The following is an 18893-nucleotide window of genomic DNA, read 5'->3' as shown; positions in this document are numbered from 1 at the left end:
CAGATCATCAGCAAACAGTAGACATTTGACTTCAGATTCTAGTAGGGTGAGGCCGGGTGCTGCAGACTGTTAAAGTGCCCTCGCCAATTCGTTGATATATATATGTTGAAGAGGGTGGGACTTAAGCTGCATCCCTGTGTCACCCCACGGCCCTGTTGAAAGACATCTGTGTGTTTTTTGCCAATTTTAACTGCACACTTGTTGTTTGTGTACATAGGATTTTATAATGTTGTATGTTTTTCCCCCAACACCGCTTTCCATCAATTTGTATAGCAGACCCTCATGACAAATTGAGTCAAAAGCTTTTTTGAAATCAACAAAGCATGAGAAGACTTTGCCTTTGTTTTTCTCTCTCTCTCTCTCTCTCTCTCTCTCTCTCTCTCTCTCTCTCTCTCTCTCTCTCTCTCTCTCTCTCTCTCTCTCTCATTACCCTACAAGAGGCTGACTACAACCTAAAACAAGCCCCCTCCATTGTCAAGACATTAGTGGGGAATACTGCCTCAGTGCAGTAGGAGTGTGAGAATTGGGAGGATTATCAGGTTTTTACAGTTTTTCTCAATAGCTAAAACACAATTTCTGAAACATTGCTCCATTTCCTGAAAACATTCAACACAAAACCTCATCTTCAAGCACTATCTACAAAACTTCTGACTCCTCTCGCAAAATGAAACATTCGCCTCAAAACAGTTTTACCTGTGTTCAAAATCAAACACTGCTCTCAAATCATAAACAAAGTGATCAAAATTATATACAATCTCAAGCAGTCAGTAAACAATACACCGAAAAATAGAAAACACATTGTTCAAAACATACAGTTCTCAGGGAGAAGTACATTTTTAATCTCAAAACAAATTTCATATTTTTCCGTCATTGTCTTTTGATGAACGAAAACATGTTCTATCATAGTAGCTCAAATTTGTTTTTTGTTCTTCCTCCTCCTTCAAATCAAATCAAATCAAATCAAATTGTATTGGTCACATGCGCCGAATACAACAGGTGCAGACATTACAGTGAAATGCTTACTTACAGCCCTTAACCAACAGTGCATTTATTTTTTTTTTAACAAAAAAAGTACAAATAAAACAACAACAAAAAAAAGTGTTGAGAAAAAAAAGAGCAGAAGTAAAATAAAGTGACAGTAGGGAGGCTATATATACAGGGGGGTACCGCTGCAGAGTCAATGTGCAGGGGCACAGGCTAGTTGAGGTAGTTGAGGTAATATGTACATGTGGGTAGAGTTAAAGTGACTATGCATAAATAATTAACAGAGTAGCAGCAGCGTAAAAAGGATGGGGTGGGGGGGGGCAGTGCAAATAGTCCGGGTAGCCATGATTAGCTGTTCAGGAGCCTTATGGCTTGGGGGTAGAAGCTGTTGAGAAGTCTTTTGGACCTAGTCTTGGCACTCTGGTACCGCTTGCCGTGCGGTAGCAGAGAGAACAGTCTATGACTAGGGTGGCTGGAGTTTTTGACAATTTTGAGGGCCTTCCTCTGACACCGCCTGGTATAGAGGTCCTGGATGGCAGGAACCTTTGCCCCAGTGATGTACTGGGCCGTACGCACTACCCTCTGTAGTGCCTTGCGGTCGGAGGCCAAGCAGTTGCCATACCAGGCGGTGATGCAACCAGTCAGGATGCTCTCGATGGTGCAGCTGTATAATTTTTTGAGGATCTGAGGACCCATGCCAAATCTTTTCAGTCTCCTGAGGGGGAATAGGCTTTGTCGTGCCCTCTTCACTACTGTCTTGGTGTGTTTGGACCATGATAGTTCGTTGGTGATGTGGACACCAAGGAACTTGAAGCTCTCAACCTGTTCCACTACAGCCCCGTCGATGAGAATGGGGGCGTGCTCAGTCCTCTTTTTTTTCCTGTAGTCCACAATCATCTCCTTTGTCTTGGTCACGTTGAGGGAGAGGTTGTTGTCCTGGCACCACAAGGCCAGATCTCTGACCTCCTCCCTATTGGCTGTCTCATCGTTTTTGGTGATCAGGCCTACCACTGTTGTGTCGTCGGCAAACTTAATGATGGTGTTGGAGTCGTGCCTGGCCATGCAGTCATGGGTGAACAGAGAGTACAGGAGGGGACTGAGCACGCACCCCTGAGGGGCCCCCGTGTTGAGGATCAGTGTGGCAGATGTGTTGTTACCTACCCTTACCACCTGGGGGCGGCCCGTCAGGAAGTCCAGGATCCAGTTGCAGAGGGAGGTGTTTAGTCCCAGGATCCTTAGCTTAGTGATGAGCTTAGAGGGCACTATGGTGTTGAATGCTGAGCTGTAGTCAATGAATAGCATTCTCACGTAGGTGTTCCTCTTGTCCAGGTGGGAAAGGGCAGTGTGGAGTGCAATAGAGATTGCATCATCTGTGGATCTGTTGGGGCGGTATGCAAATTGGAGTGGGTCTAGGGTTTCTGGGATAATGCTGTTGATGTGAGCCATGACCAGCCTTTCAAAGCACGTCAGTGCTACGGGTCGGTAGTCATTTAGGCAGGTTATCTTAGAGTCCTTGGGCACGGGGACTATGGTGGTCTGCTTGAAACATGTTGGTATTACAGACTCAGTCAGGGACATGTTGAAAATGTCAGGGAAGACACTTGCCAGTTGGTCAGCACATGCTCAGAGTACACGTCCTGGTAATCCGTCTGGCCCTGCGGCCTTGTGAATGTTGACCTGCTTAAAAGTCTTACTCACATCGGCTACGGAGAGCGTGATCACATAGTCATCCGGAACAGCTGGTGCTCTCATGCATGCTTCAGTGTTGCTTGCCTCGAGCGAGCATAGAAGTGGTTTAGCTCGTCTGGTAGGCTTGTGTCACTGGGCAGCTCGCGGCTGTGCTTCCCTTTGTAGTCTGTAATAGTTTTCAAGCCCTGCCACATCCGACTGAGCGTCAGAGCCAGTGTAGTACGATTCAATCTTAGTCCTGTATTGACTCTTTGCCTGTTTGATGGTTCGTCTGAGGTCATAGCGGGATTTCTTATAAGCGTCCGGGTTAGAGTCCCGTTCCTTGAAAGCGGCAGCTCTACCCTTTAGCTCAGTGCGGATGTTTCCTGTAATCCATGGCTTCTGGTTGGGGTATGTACGTACGGTCACTGTGGGGACGACATCATCGATGCACTTATTGATGAAGCCAGTGACTGATGTGGTGTACTCCTCAATGCTGTCTGAAGAATCCCGAACATGTTCCAGTCTGTGCTAGCAAAACAGTCCTGTAGCTTAGCATCTGCGTCATCTGACCACTTTTTTATTAACCGAGTCACTGGTGCTTCCTGCTTTAGTTTTTGCTTATAAGCAGGAATCAGGAGGATAGAGTTATGGTCAGATTTGCCAAATGGAGGGTGAGGGAGAGCTTTGTATGCGTCTCTGTGTGTGGAGTAAAGGTGGTCTAGAGTTTTTTTTCCTCTGGTTGCACATTTAACATGCTGGTAGAAATTAGGTAGAACGGATTTAAGTTTCCATGCATTAAAGTCCCTGGCCACTAGGAGCGCTGCATCTGGATGAGCGTTTTCCTGTTGATTTATGGCCTTGTACAACTCATTCAGTGCAATCTTAATGCCAGCATTGGTTTGTGGTGGTAAATAGACAGATATGAAAAATATAGATGAAAACTCTCTTGGTAAATAGTGTGGTCTACAGCTTATCATAAGATACTCTACCTCAGGCGAGCAAAACCTCGAGACTTCCTTAGTATTTGATTTTGTGCACCAGCTGTTGTTTACAAATATACACAGACCGCCACCCCTTGTCTTACCGGAGTCAGCCGTTCTATCCTGCCGATGTAGCGTATAGCCCGCTAGCTGAATGTTATCATTGTCGTCGTTCAGCCACGACTCGGTGAAACATAAGATATTACAGTTTTTAATGTCCCGTTGGTAGGATAACCGTAATCTTAAGTCATCCAATTTATTTTCAAATGATTGAACGTTGGCTAATAGGATTGATGGAAGAGGCAGTTTAGTCGCTCGCCATCGGATCCTTACAAGGCACCCCGATCTACGTCCACGATATCTCCGTCTCTTCCTCACGCGAATGACGGGGATTTGGGCCTTGTCGGGTGTCTGTATGATATCCTTCGCAGCCGCCTCATTGAAGAAAAAATCTTCGTCCAATACGAGGTGAGTAATCGCTGTCCTGATATCCAAAAGCTCTTTTTGGTTATAAGAGACGATGGCAGAAACATTATGTACAAAATAAATTACAAATAACGCGGAAAAACACACATAATAGTACAATTGGTTAGATGGCTGTAAAACGGCAGCCATCTTCTCCGGCGCTGTCAACTTCAACTTCCTTGTACCCCTATTTTTACAGTACTGTACCCTGCATCTCACAAACTTGTCCTTTGTCTCTGTGATACTGTAATTCTTGTTCTTTATTGATATGAACATGCAACCAGTCAAAATCTATTGAGCAGTCAGTACTGTTAACAAATGGAAAGCACAATGTTCAGGGCCATACAATTTGTCCATTGTACAGTATACAGCCTACAATGCACTGTACTACAGTATACATTACTAAAATGGACAAAAATAAAAAGAGTAAACATGTGATCAATGTGCTTCTTCTTGTCTTTGGGCTGGGTCAGGCCAGAGCACTTCGTCGAATATCACAAGCAATATTGTCCCTCCTGAGGCAACGGGGGAAGAAGCCTCTTGTGTGCCGTATCCAGCCCTGACATGATTCCTCACCTATATCACCACAGGCTAAATCCAAGGCTTGCAGCAGATTTACTCTGGTGTAGGGTTGTCTATCATACACTTTCCATCTCCAAGAGGAGAAAAACTCCTCAATCGGATTCAGGAAAGGCGAGTATGGAGGGAGGTACAAGTTCATAAACTGCCCATTGATGTTAAACCATTCCCTTACCTGAGCAGCTCGGTGGAAACTGACATTGTCCCACACTATCACATAGGTGGGAATGGGATTCTCATTTAGCTTTTGACCCTGCTGCTCTTGAACCTGCTGCTCAAATAAAATATATCTTAGATTGGCAATAAATCTTAGAAGGTGCTAGGCGTTATATGGCCCGAGTGTAACATGGTGATGTAGAACACCATGGTTGCTGATAGCAGCACAGATTGTGACATTGCCACCTCGTTGACCAGGGACTTCAACAATGGCCCGCTGTCCAATCATGTTTCGGCCTCTCCTTCTCCTCTTTGTTAGATTGAAGCCTGCTTCAAGGATTTCAAGTCAAATATTGTCTGTGTAGAAATACAATATACTGTATGTAGGATTTTGTAAGTCGTACAGAGACAGTGCTATACTGTAGAGTATAATTAGGCCTACTGTATGCACTTCTGATTCACATACTATGTACTGAAGAGTAATGTCATTCACATAGTATGTTATAGTACTGTAGACAATCTGGTTTACAGTAAATGTTTCTGAATGTTCACTTACTTGCACATACTGAGCTCGCAATTCTTTCACCCTTGGTGAGTTGCGCTCAAAAGTTACTCTGTATACTTGTTTCATTCGCATCCTGTTACGATGGAGGACACGGTCAATTGTGGAAATGCTCACACTGTCAATTCCCTGGAAGTGTGTGTTGTCTTGTATCACTCGTTCCTGGATTTCTCTGAGTTGTATTGCATTATCTTGAAGGACCATGCCAACTATAATGGCCTCTTGCTCCCGAGTGAATATAGCTGTCCTTCCACCTGCATGTGGCAGCCTTGCAATTCTACAAAAAGTAGTTGTGCAGTTACAAAACATATTCATGCAGTACAATACATACAGTGATTAACTTTACAAATGTCTATTGAAACAGCTGCATATAGTGTAGTACAGTAAATTTGCAATTACAAAAATACAGTAGTATACTGTACCTGTTCTCTTCCCTGAATGTCCATACTATGGTGAACACAGAAAATCGGCTCAAATTGGGTTGCACTCTAAATCCTGTTTCCCTCATTGTCAGTCCATGGACAAGAACATGGTCTATGACTGTTGCTCGAATTTCATCAGATATTTCCACTCTTTGTCTTCCTCTTTCTCTTCCTCTTCATCCTCCTCTTCCTCTTTCTTGCCCTCCTCCTCCTCGTCGCCCACCTCGCATACGCACTCGTCCTCGTCCTCTCACATTGTTTCTTCTATCCATTCTCAGACTTTCTTCTTCCCACCTTCAACAACCTGTTTGCTCTCTGAACTGGCTTATATTGGTTGTGTCGCATCATTTGAAACAGGTTAAATCAATTTTGAGTGGTTGTGTTCAATCAATGACACGTGTTCTCTATTTGTATTTGATTGTTGCCACTTGTGTTTACCAGTATGGATGACGTGCATTAGAGTGCAGAATGTGTTTTGAGAATGAGAATGTGTTTAGAGTTTTGCTGAAAAGTCTAAGTGAGATCTGCAAATTGTGTTTTACCATGTGAAATGGTTTAAGGTATTGTCAACAGACTGCATAATTAGCTAAATGAATCCAGGCAACTGATAACTTTGTCCAGCCAACGGGTTTTAGTGTTTTAGCAATTGAGAAAAACTGTAAATGGCAGGATTTTATCTATGGTGTTGTGCAGATTTTCATTACTTTCAATTCACTGAAATCCTGTGGTCAGAGAAATTATAAGATTACTATGAAACTCCACACACCAAAGATATAGAAACCGTCTGTCCAAGGCCTTACTGTCACTATTCTCACTCCCCGGTCTGTGCCTTGGTTTAGTCTGATGCCTCTATCTCTCTCCTAGCCTCTGTCGCTCTACTAGCCTGTCTTCCTTCTAGCCTGTCGCTCTGCTAGCCTGGCTCCCTACTAACCTGTCTCTCTACTAGCCTCTGTTTCTCTACAAGCATGGCTCCCTACTAGCCTGGCTCCCTACTAGCCTGGCTCCCTACTAGCCTGGCTCCCTACTAGCCTCTGTACTAGCCTGTCTCCCTACTAGCCTGTGTCCTTACTAGCCTGTCTCTCTACTATCCTCTGTCTCCCTACTAGACTGTCTCCCTACTAGCCTCTGTCTCCCTACTAGACCTATCTCCCTAATAGCTTGTCTCTCTACTAGCCTGTCTCTCTACTAGCCTGTCTCTTGACTAGCCTGTCTCTCTACTAGCCTGTCTCCCTGCTAGTCTCTGCCTCCTTACCAACTTCTGTCTCACAACCAACCTCTGCCTCACTACAAACCTCTCCTCTGTCTCCCTACTAAGCTCTACCTCCTTACTAGCACCTGTCTCCCTACTAGCCCCTGACTCCCTACTAGCCTCTCTCCCTACAAGCCTCTGTCTCCATACAAGCCTCTGTCTCCCAACAAGCCTCTGTCTCCCTACAAGCCTCTGTCTCCCTACAAGCCTCTGTCTCACTACCAACCTCTGTCTCTCTACTAGCTTGTCTCTCTACTAGCCTGTCTCTCCACTAGCCTGTCTCTACACTAGCCTCTGTCTCTCTACTAGTCTGTCTCTACTAGCCTGTCTCTCTTCTAACATCTGTCTCCCTATTAGCCTGTCTCCCAATTAGCCTCTGTCTCACTACCAACCTCTGTCCCTCTACTAGCTTGTCTCTCTACTAGCCTGTCTCTCTACTAGCCTGTCTCCCTGCTAGCCTCTGCCTCCTTACCAACTACTGCCTCACTACAAACCTCTCCTCTGTCTCCCAACTAACCTCTACCTCCTTATAGCCTGTGTCTCCCTACAAGCCTCTGTCTCCCTACAAGCCTCTGTCTCCCTACTAGCCTGTGTCCTTACTAACCTGTCTCTCTACTAGCCTGTGTCCTTACTAGCCTGTCTCCCTATTAGCCTCTGTCTCACTACCAACCTATGTCTCTCTACTAGCTTGTCTCTCTACTAGCCTGTCTCTCCACTAGCCTGTCTCTACACTAGCCTCTGTCTCTCTACTAGTCTGTCTCTACTAGCCTGTCTCCCTATTAGCCTCTGTCTCACTACCAACCTCTGTCTCTCTACTAGCTTGTCTCTCTACTAGCCGGTCTCTCCACTAGCCTGTCTCTAGACTCTGTCTCTCTACTAGTCTGTTTCTACTATCCTGTCTATCTTCTAACCTTTGTCTCCCTACTACCCCCTGTCTCCCTATTAGCCCCTACCTCCTTACTAGCCTGTCTCCCTACTAGCCTGTGTCTCTCTACTAGACTGTCTCTCTTCTAGCCGTTCTCTCTACTAACCTCTGTTTCCTTACCAACTTCTGTTTCCCTACTATTCTGTCTCCCTACTAGCCTCTATCTCCCTACTAGCCTACCTCCCTACAAGCCTGTCTCCCTTCTATCCTCTTCTCCCTACCAACCTCTGTCCCTCTACTAGCTTGTCTCTCTACTAGCCTGTCTCTCTACTAGCCTGTCTCCCTACTAGCTTGTCTCTCTACTAGCCTGTCTTTCTACTAGCCTGTCTCTCTACTATCCTGTCTCTCTACTAGCCTGTCTCTTGACTAGCCTGTCTCCCTGCTACCCACTGCCTCCTTACCAACTTCTGTCTCGCAACCAACCTCTGCCTCACTACAAACCTCTCCTCTGTCTCCCTACTAACTACCTCCTTTAGTACTCCCGAGTGGGCAGTGGTCTAAGGCTCTGCATCGCAGTGCTAGCGGTGCCACTAGAGATCCTGGTTCGAATCCAGGCTCTGTTGTAGCCGGCCGCGACCAAGAGACCCATGGGGCGGCGCACAATTGGCCAAGGGTGGGGGAGGGAATGGCCGGCAGGGATGTAGCTCAGTTGGTAGAGCATGGCGTTTGCAACGCCAGGGTTGTGGGTTTGATTCCCACGGGGGGCCAGTATAAAAAAATAATGTATGCACTCACTAACTGTAAGTCGCTCTGGATAAGAGCGTCTGCTAAATGACTAAAATGTAATGTATAATTTTATCAACTGTCTCTCTACTAGCATGGCTCCCTAAAAGCCTTCGTCCTTACTAGCCTGTCTCTCTACTAGCCTGTCTCCCTGTTAGCCTCTGCCTCCTTACCAACTTCTGTCACGCAACCAACCTCTGCCTTTCTACAAACCTCTCCTCTGTCTCCCTACTAACCTCTACCTCCTTATAGCCTGTGTCCTTACTAGCCTCTGTCTCCCTACAAGCCTCTGCCTCCCTACAAGCCTCTGTCTCCCTACAAGCCTCTGTCTCCCTACAAGCCTCTATCTCCCTACAAGCCTCTGTCTCCCTTCTAGCCTCTGTCTCCCTACAAGCCTCTGGCTCCCTACAAGCCTCTGTCTCCCTACAAGCCTCTATCTCCCTACAAGCCTCTGTCTCCCTTCTAGCCTCTGTCTCCCTACTAGCCTCTGTCTCCCTACAAGCCTCTGTCTCCCTACAAGCCTGTGTCCTTACTAACCTGTCTCTCTACTAGCCTGTCTCCCTACTAGCCTGTCTCCCTATTAGCCTCTGTCTCACTACCAACCTCTGTCTCTCTACTAGCTTGTCTCTCTACTAGCCTGTCTCTCCACTAGCCTGTCTCTAGACTCTGTCTCTCTACTAGTCTGTTTCTACTATCCTGTCTATCTTCTAACCTTTGTCTCCCTACTACCCTCTGTCTCCCTATTAGCCCCTACCTCCTTACTAGCCTGTCTCCCTACTAATCTGTTTATCTTCTAGCCGTTCTCTCTACTAACCTCTGTTTCCTTACCAACTTCTGTCTCCCTACTATTCTGTCTCCCTACTAGCCTCTATCTCCCTACTAGCCTACCTCTCTACTAGCCTGTCTCCCTACTAGCCTCTGCCTCCTTACCAACTTCTGTCACGCAACCAACCTCTGCCTCACTATAAACCTCTCCTCTGTCTCCCTACTAACCTCTACCTCCTTATAGCCTGTGTCCTTACTAGCCCATGTCTCCCTACTAGCCCCTGTCTCCCTACTAGCCCCTGACTCCCTACTAGCCTGTGTCCTTACTAGCCTGTCTCTCTACTAGCCTGTGTCCTTACTAGCCTGTCTCCCTACTAGCCTGTCTCCCTATTAGCCTCTGTCTCACTACAAACCTCTGTCTCTCTACTAGCTTGTCTCTCTACTAGCCTGTCTCTCTACTAACATATATCTCCCTACTACCCTCTGTCTCCCTATTAGCCTATCTCCCTACTAGCCTGTCTCCCTACTAGCCCCTGACTCCCTACTAGCCTCTCTCCCTACAAGCCTCTGTCTCCCTACTTGCCTCTGTCTCCCTACAAGCCTCTGTCTCCCTACAAGCCTCTGTCTCCCTACAAGACTCCCTACAAGACTCTGTCTCCCTACTAGCCTCTGTCTCCCTACTAGCCTATGTCTCCCTACAAGCCTCTGTTTCCCTACAAGCCTCTGTCTCCCTACTAGCCTGTGTCCTTACTAAACTGTCTCTCTACTAGCCTGTGTCCTTACTAGCCTGTCTCCCTACTAGCCTGTCTCCCTATTAGCCTCTGTCTCAATACAAGCCTCTGTTTCTCTACTAGCTTGTCTCTCTACTAGCCTGTCTCTCCACTAGCCTGTCTCTAGACTCTGTCTCTCTAATAGTCTGTCTCTACTAGCCTGTCTCTCTACTAACATATATCTCCCTACTACCCTCTGTCTCCCTATTAGCCTATCTCCCTACTAGCCTGTCTCCCAATTAGCCTCTGTCTCACTACCAACCTCTGTCTCTCTACTAGCTTGTCTCTCTACTAGCCTGTCTCTCCACTAGCCTGTCTCTAGACTCTGTCTCTCTACTAGTCTGTTTCTACTATCCTGTCTATCTTCTAACCTTTGTCTCCCTACTACCCTCTGTCTCCCTATTAGCCCCTACCTCCTTACTAGCCTGTCTCCCTACTAGCCTGTTTCTCTCTACTAGCCTGTCTCTCTTCTAGCCGTTCTCTCTACTAACCTCTGTTTCTTTACCAACTTCTGTCTCCCTACTCTTCTGTCTCCCTACTAGCCTCTATCTCCCTACTAGCCTAACTCCCTACAAGCCTGTCTCCCTACTATCCTCTGACTCCTTACTAGCTTGTATCTCTACTAGCTTGTCTCTCTACTAACCTCTGTCTCCCTACCAACTTCTGTCTCCCTACAAGCCTGTCCCCCTACTATCCTCTGCCTCCTCATTAGCTTGTCTCCCTACTAGCCTGTCTACCCACTAGCCTCTGTCTCCCCACTAGCCTGTCTCCCTACTAGCATATTTCCCCTTACTAGCCTCTGTGTCCCTGGCCTCTCCATTCCCTGATAGCCCAGTCCCACCAGGTGAGAGATGGTGTCAACCTGGTTCATCCCTGTCTACTGCATTTAGTTCAGTCTCAGTGCCTGGCCACCAGGGAGAATGAGACTCTCACACACACACGCGCGCACACAAACACACCCTGGCTACCCTATCTGTCAGCAGTGATAACAGTCTCAGATAAACCTGCATGGCTGCAACAGCTGGAGCAATCTAAATCTCTCTCTCTCTCTCTCTCTCTCTCTCTCTCTCTCTCTCTCTCTCTCTCTCTCTCTCTCTCTCTCTCTCTCTCTCTCTCTCTCTCTCTCTCTCTCTCTCTCTCTCTCTCTCTCTTTCTCTCTCTCTCTCTCTGCAACAGAACAGGAAGCGTGAGGGTCATACACACCAAAGGAAGCAGGACAGAAATGTGTCCCTTTAGAGAAATAACATAAATACCCATGGCTAGGGAAGTTAGAAGACTGAATGTTCACATGGCAGTGAATTTTATGGAGGCTTTTATCTTTTTTTTTTACATGCATTATTTCTGCTTAACACAATTATCATCAATGTACTTGAAGGCATTTGTCTGTCATAACAAGTATGAAGTTATCAGTATTATTCATTGCTCTGAATTTAATCAGGAATAATTTAATATGCAAATAATGGATTGACAATGTTTTTATAATTTCTGTTCATTTTAAACTTCACAAACTATTTTCTGCCGAACAGTTTGTTCCATGCTTGACATCGCTATTAGTCATAGTGAAATAATCAGTAACACTTTACTTGAACTGTGTAAGTATAAATGATTTACTTTACTTTATAACATGTTATAAGTATGTCTGAGCCTTCATAATGTCTTATTATAAAAGGAAACAGTAGGAGTGTCTAAAATAACTGGGTAGAGTATAACTTCCTCAAAAAATGGTCTAAAATGAGTCCTTTTTTGACAACAGCCAAGTAGGAAATCCAGGTAAGTGAACACAAACTTTTCTCTCTCTCGGTCTGGCCTGGTTCAGATTGAAACCATTATTTTGTCTTCATCTTTTGGAGGGAAGGGAACAAACACTTGTCATCGATTTCTACTTCTGTTACTGATTCCAGATAGAAATCAATCTGCTTTAGCTCCTCTCTCTCCAGAGTGGAAGAGAGCTGAGCAGTCCTCGGCTGCATCCCAAATGGCACCTTATTCCCTATATAGTGCACTACTTCTAAGTTCTGACCAGAGTGAGCCCTAAGGTAATGCATTATATAGGGAACAGGGTGCCATTTGGGACGTAGACCTCTACTCCTTGGAGACATGACAAAGATTGATGTCAGGGACAGTTTTTTGTAGTAAGTGAAACAAAGCCTCATATACATAAATATTTAATATTTTCCTTCTGAGTCCTTCGTTCTGATTAATCTGAATTCAAGTGCCAATATCTACTTTCTTGTTCTGTTTGTCCCATTTTGCAATGTGGACACAATGGCCAGCAGCAGAGTGAGTGACTCCAGTGATATCCCACTCTTTAAGATGACTCCAAGTCCAAGGGCTCTATTTTAACAAATCTAACGCAATGGTAAATATTGGTGCTGGTGGTAGGTCTGGGGATGTGTCAGAAATATTTTGTATATTTTCACAGAAGGAATTATGGGAGCAATAGCTGGCGGTGGCGTGAAACGGAAGGGTTTTGATTAATAAATAAGTTGTAGGTGTGATGAGGGCTTGACCATTCACTGGCAAATCAACATCGGTCATGGCTTAGTACTGCATGCGGTTGTCTCAAGTTGTGTGTTATTGATAGACTTTGAATTGTCAAAAAGCATATCTCTCTTGTTCCATGTGCATATGTGCACTGTGCGTCATGGCTGTATAGGCGATGCTTCCGCTGTCAAAATCCATGCCCTAACCAACCACGTTACCACTAAGACCTACTTTTGGTGAGTCTTAAATCTCCCTATTTTCCCTGAATGAAATTGTCACTTTTACGCTACTTTTTAAGGACACACCTCAAATGTTGCCACCCCTCCCACCTCAGCGCAAGCGAGCTGATGGTAAATTGCCAAACCTGGCACAAGGAGTAGAAAATGCCAGAGTGCCAGATTTGACATACCGAAATTGCCAACTAACGTGCGTTTCACACTTGTGCCGCCTTAGTGCCAGCTGAAAATAGAGCCCCTAAAGTTTCTTTCCTTTACCCTAACCCCTACTTTGTCTGAAAATTCAAAAGCAGTAGCCGGTGTGAATGAATTGTACTGCAGACAGTCCAATCTAAATAATTTACTGTCTGCAGTACACTTTATTCACACTAGCTACTGCTTTTCAATTTTCAGACACCCCAGACACACATTGTGGATTTTCTGTCCCCCACTCAATGTCCGGAACATTCAGTTAGTCTAGGGCCCAACACTCAAGGTCTGCTGCTGCCACTGCTCAGTATATTAACACTGGCCTCTCTCTTTGCCTCTCTCTTTATCTCTCTCCCCTCCTGTTGGCAGAGTTACGACTCTGAACTGGCTGTTCAGACCCACACACACACAAGTGCACATACACACAAAGACACACATGCACACAAGTGCGCACGCATATGCACGCACACACGCACACACACACACATGCAGGCACACAGAACGCACACACACACGCACACATGCACACCCAGACCTACAAACACACGCATGCACGCATGCACACACAGACCAACCCACGCACACATGCACACACACAGCTCCACTCTGCACTGTAAATCACACAGAGCTCCATACTGACCTGCCGGTATGGTCAAACAACAGCCAACATCATAGGAGCTGCGATATCAAACAAACAAGCATTTAAATCAAATTCATGCTACTTGTGTACTTTTCTCATCTATATTTTCCATAAGATGTTTATGGTATGATACATTATATGTCCCACACATGCAGTAAAGGGCACAGAGGACCCAACATCTGTTTTGACATTTACCCTCTGCATCACACTGTCATGATGTAATAACTTACACAACAAACCACTGGAGTGGTACTAAATGCTGTAGAGTTGTTTAATAACATCACTAATTACTTTCTGCCCACATACTGTATATGTCATGTTGATGTTGTTATTGTCCTGTGCTCTGGTACATTGACAGGTTATTTTAAGGCACTGTTTACCTACAGATTTTAGCATCGCCACAATGTAATTTTTTACTGCAACAGTGCATATCAACAAAACTTATGCTACGCGTACTACAGAAAGAGTACACAATAACTCTTTCTCAGATTATGCATCAGAATTCATATCTACAGAAATTCTAAGTTTACAGTAAACTTGCTATTTGCTTGTTTCTACATTTTTAAGTTAACTGAGGACAAGGACAAGTTTAAAACAACATCTACTATATTCCACATTGATAAAGAGCTAATTTTCACAGATAGCCAAAAGCGCCAGACCTGCCAGTCAATGATGATCACAAAATACTTTGGAGAAGCACACATTTTGGTTTTTGACAAGCGTGCAGGTCAGTTATTTGGAGAAGCACACATTTTGGTTTTTGACAAGCGTCCAGGTCAGTGGATGATGAATGAAAAGGGTAAAAAGCTATCAAAGGGTTCTAGATGAAAGGCTAAGAGCAGGAAGGCTTTGCAGGGTGTCCAGGCCACTACATTTGATGATGATCAGTCTGAATGGTGTTAGATAGCAGGGGGTAACTTAGTACACATAAATTGCTCTAAAAAGTGCCAAATAAGGGTTCTTAGGCTTGAAACCATAGTGGATCCCTTTTTGGTTCTATATAGAACTTTTTATGAAGGGTCGATAAAGAACCATGCTCCTAAGTTTCTAAGTGGAACATTTATGGTGCTATAAAGGACTCTTTCCTAAGGTTCTTTAAATAGCCATTAATAAAAGGTTCTATATAGCACCAAAGAAGGGTTCCGCTATGGTTACAACACTTTTTTATTGTTCTTTATAGAACTTTTATGGAGAATGTTCATTAATCTCAAAGGTTCTTTGCAGATAATTTTGAAAAAAATCACACTTTTTTTTTTATTTTATTTTATTCTGGTTAGCCATATTATATTGTGAAAATTCCTTAGATGTTATTATTGTTTTAATTGACAAGTTGAATCAGGTGTGCAAGCTCTGGATCATCTGGGAGTCCCTGAGGAGAGAATTGAGAACCACTGATTTAATGAACTGTTGACATAAGGTCATACATAAGTTGTTCACAAGAAACTATCACTAGCTATAGTCATATTTAACATAAAATGACATTACACACAGTGTTGCCAACTCCTCGGTAAGGAAAGTAGCTATTGGCTGTCCTAAAAGTTGCTAGAAGTCGCTAAATGACGTCATCACCTAATTTGCATAATTTGCCATGTACATGTAATTGTGATGGACGTTGTAGGAAAGAGGAATAACGTTGTGGGAGAGACAAAAAGTTAGTAAAAAACACCCTACATTTACATCCCGCCCTGAATGTAAGCCAGGGCGGGATCAGCCAGCGGCGGCTTCCCGCATGCGCCATTATTTGCAGCCTGGACGCGGAGGGGTGAACATCTCCTGCTCTGACTGCAGCTGGGACTGCTGCGCGAGGACTGGGCTGCGTTTTGAGTGCTTTGGGACGAGGGTAACAAAGCACCCGCTGCTTGTTGAGAAGAGTAAGAACGATATGTGCTTTCACATCAGAGTCTCCAAAAGTCTCCAATAACTTCAGAAAAAGTCACTAGATCAACTGGAATGACACTTTCACTCACTGTTGCATAAAAAGAGCTGTGCGTAAACCACACCCCAAAATATTTGAATGAGCCGCCTCCCCTACCTTTTAATAAATCACTAAAAGAGTAAAGAACCCTTTTCTGAACTGCAAAGAAACATTGAAGGTCTCAAAAGTGTTCTTTGAGTCATTATGGTTCCACATAGAACCATCACCAGGGTGCAAGTTGGAACCTTATAAGGTTCTTGAAAGAAATGCCATAGGGAAACCGTTTTAGGGTCTCTGAAGAACCATAAATGGGATGGTTTTTGAACAACCATACAAAATTCCAAGACCAGAGATGTTTCGGCTCTCCAGGATGAGAATCGAATAGCCCTGCTTTAGGATTTTAAGCATTATTTGCATATTTCACAGGGTGCTTTTTGAGTGAATTCCCAAGGTGCCATTCATTCATTTTCAGTCCTTTGGCTTTCACCAAGTGAGATCCTAAGTGAATATGTTGTCATTGAAATTAAACTAATGAAGACAACAGGGCCTAGTGTACCCTAATACAGTGGCTTGAAACTCATAGTTTACAGGCCACATCAGCCCTGCAAGTCACATTATGCTGGTTTACAAAGAGATTCACCTATAACCTGGATTCAGAATGACTGCCAGGGTTGGGTGGACAAAGATAAGAGACTACCTTAAACATCTAAACTGGAACAACCATTTCAGTAATGGGTGCAATAAGTCCAAGTAACAGATTGGAATAGTTTAAAAACATTTATGTTATTTATATTTGAAGAGCACAATATTCATTCATCAATCAATATACATGCAAAAACATAGATATTGAAACAAACAATAAATAAAATCGACCTGCAATAGAGCATGCTGGGAAATATGATAATAATGGGTGTGGTTTTGGTTCAACTATTTATTAACACCAACACTGGTTTTACTCTTTACAGTGTTAATTTAACTTTTGAATCAACGCTAGAAACGTTACACTGAAAAATCAACACTAGTTAACACTGGCCAATTTGCTGTGCGCTATGAAAGGGACACATCTGCAGGCTTCCATACATGTCAAGAACCTTTTAGATTTCTGAAGAACCATAGATGCCACGTCAAGAAGCCCAGACTTTAGTCTTTAACGGGCAAGATTTCATCAAGGAACCTTTCAAGAGCTGAGGAAGAACCATTTAAGACCCTTCATTTTTTTTCAGTGTACTGTACCTTCATGTATGTAATAGTAATAGCCTTTAGCAGGGTCTGATATTCTCTGCTTCCCTTATAAAAACATGACATTCAGTTGGACACAAGGAATTGAGACTCCCTTGGCTGCCAATGTGAATGATTCTAATATGTAATTGTGTTGTGACATAGTTACTGAGCAAACAGGATAAAGGAATGAACATAGGGTATAGTGTGTCAGTGATAGAATAATCTGGTCAGGTGGCCCAGAGAAATGCAGTGGTTGTGTCCTAAATGGCCCCCTATGGGCCCTGGTCGAAAGTAGTCCACTATATAGGGAATAGGTTGCTTTTTGGGACACAAATTGTGTGAGTGCAGGGAGGATGTCTCCCTGGCCACCTGCTGCCTTCACTACTGTGACTGTTTGTGTGTGCGTGTGTGTGTGTGTGTGTGTGTGTGTGTGTGTGTGTGTGTGTGTGTGTGTGTGTGTGTGTGTGTGTGTGTGTGTGTGTGCTTGTGCATGTGCGTGTCTGTGTGTGTGCACTGCTGTGAGGTGTCCAGAGACTAGAGTACCTAATGAAATCTGATGGGTGGGAAATGACAGGTGCATTGGCATCTCTGTGACGAGGATCTAGAGGAGAGGGGGATGACAGGGAGGAGAGGATTCATAAGTTATCACACCTGTGAACCCCTGCTCCTTTGTTTCAAGGTGAGATGGAGGAGAGACTGGGGAGGGAGAGGGAGGGAGATAGAAAGAGGGTGAGGGAAAGGAGAGAGGGGGAGAGGAGGGGAATAGAGAGGCAGAGAAAGAGAGAAAAGGTCTGAGCGAGATGGGGTGAGAAGGAAAAGGAAGACAGGAGAGAGAGAGGAGGGAGATAGTTTGGTTTTTGCCAGACATAATGGGACCCATCTCTTCCAAAAAGTTGACTCACATTTGCCAAAAAAGCACCTAATAATAATAATAATAATATGCCATTTAGCAGACGCTTTTATCCAAAGCGACTTACAGTGATGTGTGTATACATTTTTACGTATGGACTGCTACCTGGAAGCAGCTGAAAGATAGGCCAAGACTCTTGGAAGAATGTTCTGTGGACAGATGAGTCGAAAGTATAACTTTATGGGCGATATGGGTCCCATTATGCCTGGGCGAAAACCAAACACTGCATTTCACAGAAAAAACCTTATACTAACGGTCAAGCATGGTGGTGGTGGTAGTGTGATGGTTTGGGGATGCTTTGCTGCCTCAGGACCTGGATGACTTGCCTTAATAGAGTTAACCATGAATTCTGCTCTATATCAGATAATTCTACAGGAGAATGTCAGGCCATCCGTCTGTGAGCTGAAGCTGAAGCGCAGCTGGGTCATGCAGTAAGACAATGATCCAAAACACACAATCAAGTCATGGCTAAAAAGCAACAAATTTGAAGTTTTGGAATAGCCTAGTCAAAGTCCAGACCTAATCCCAATTGAGATGTTGTAGCAGTTCATGCTTGAAAACCCACAAATGTTCCTGAGTTAAAGCAGTTCTGCTTGGAAGAGTGGGCCAAAATTCCTCCACAGGGACGTGAGAGACTGATCAACAACTACAGGAAGCGTTTGGTTGGAGTAATTGTAGCTAAAGGTGGCACAACCAGTTATTGAGTGTAAGGGGCAATTACTTTTCACACAGGGGCATTGAGTGTTGCATAACTTTCCTTATGAAATAAATGAAATAAGTATATAATTGTTGTGTTATTTGCTCAGGTTCCCTTTATCTAATATCAGGTTTTGGTTGAAGATCTGATAACATTCAGTATAAAAAATACGCAAAAATAGAGAAAATCAGAAAGAGGGAAAATACTTTTTCACAACACTGTAGAGAGTACCAGAGGAAAGGCTGATTAGCTTGCACAGTCTACATCTGAATTGTTAGTGTGTGTGTGTGCATGTGTGCGTAGTTGTTAGTTTTTTGCACAATAACTATATCCAAAGGCTCATTTTTCTT

This window comes from Coregonus clupeaformis, chromosome 31 (assembly GCF_020615455.1).
Source record: "Coregonus clupeaformis isolate EN_2021a chromosome 31, ASM2061545v1, whole genome shotgun sequence".
Classification (NCBI taxonomy): Eukaryota; Metazoa; Chordata; class Actinopteri; order Salmoniformes; family Salmonidae; genus Coregonus; species Coregonus clupeaformis.
The sequence above is the reverse complement of the archived record's forward strand: the minus strand, read 5'-3'. Positions refer to the sequence as shown.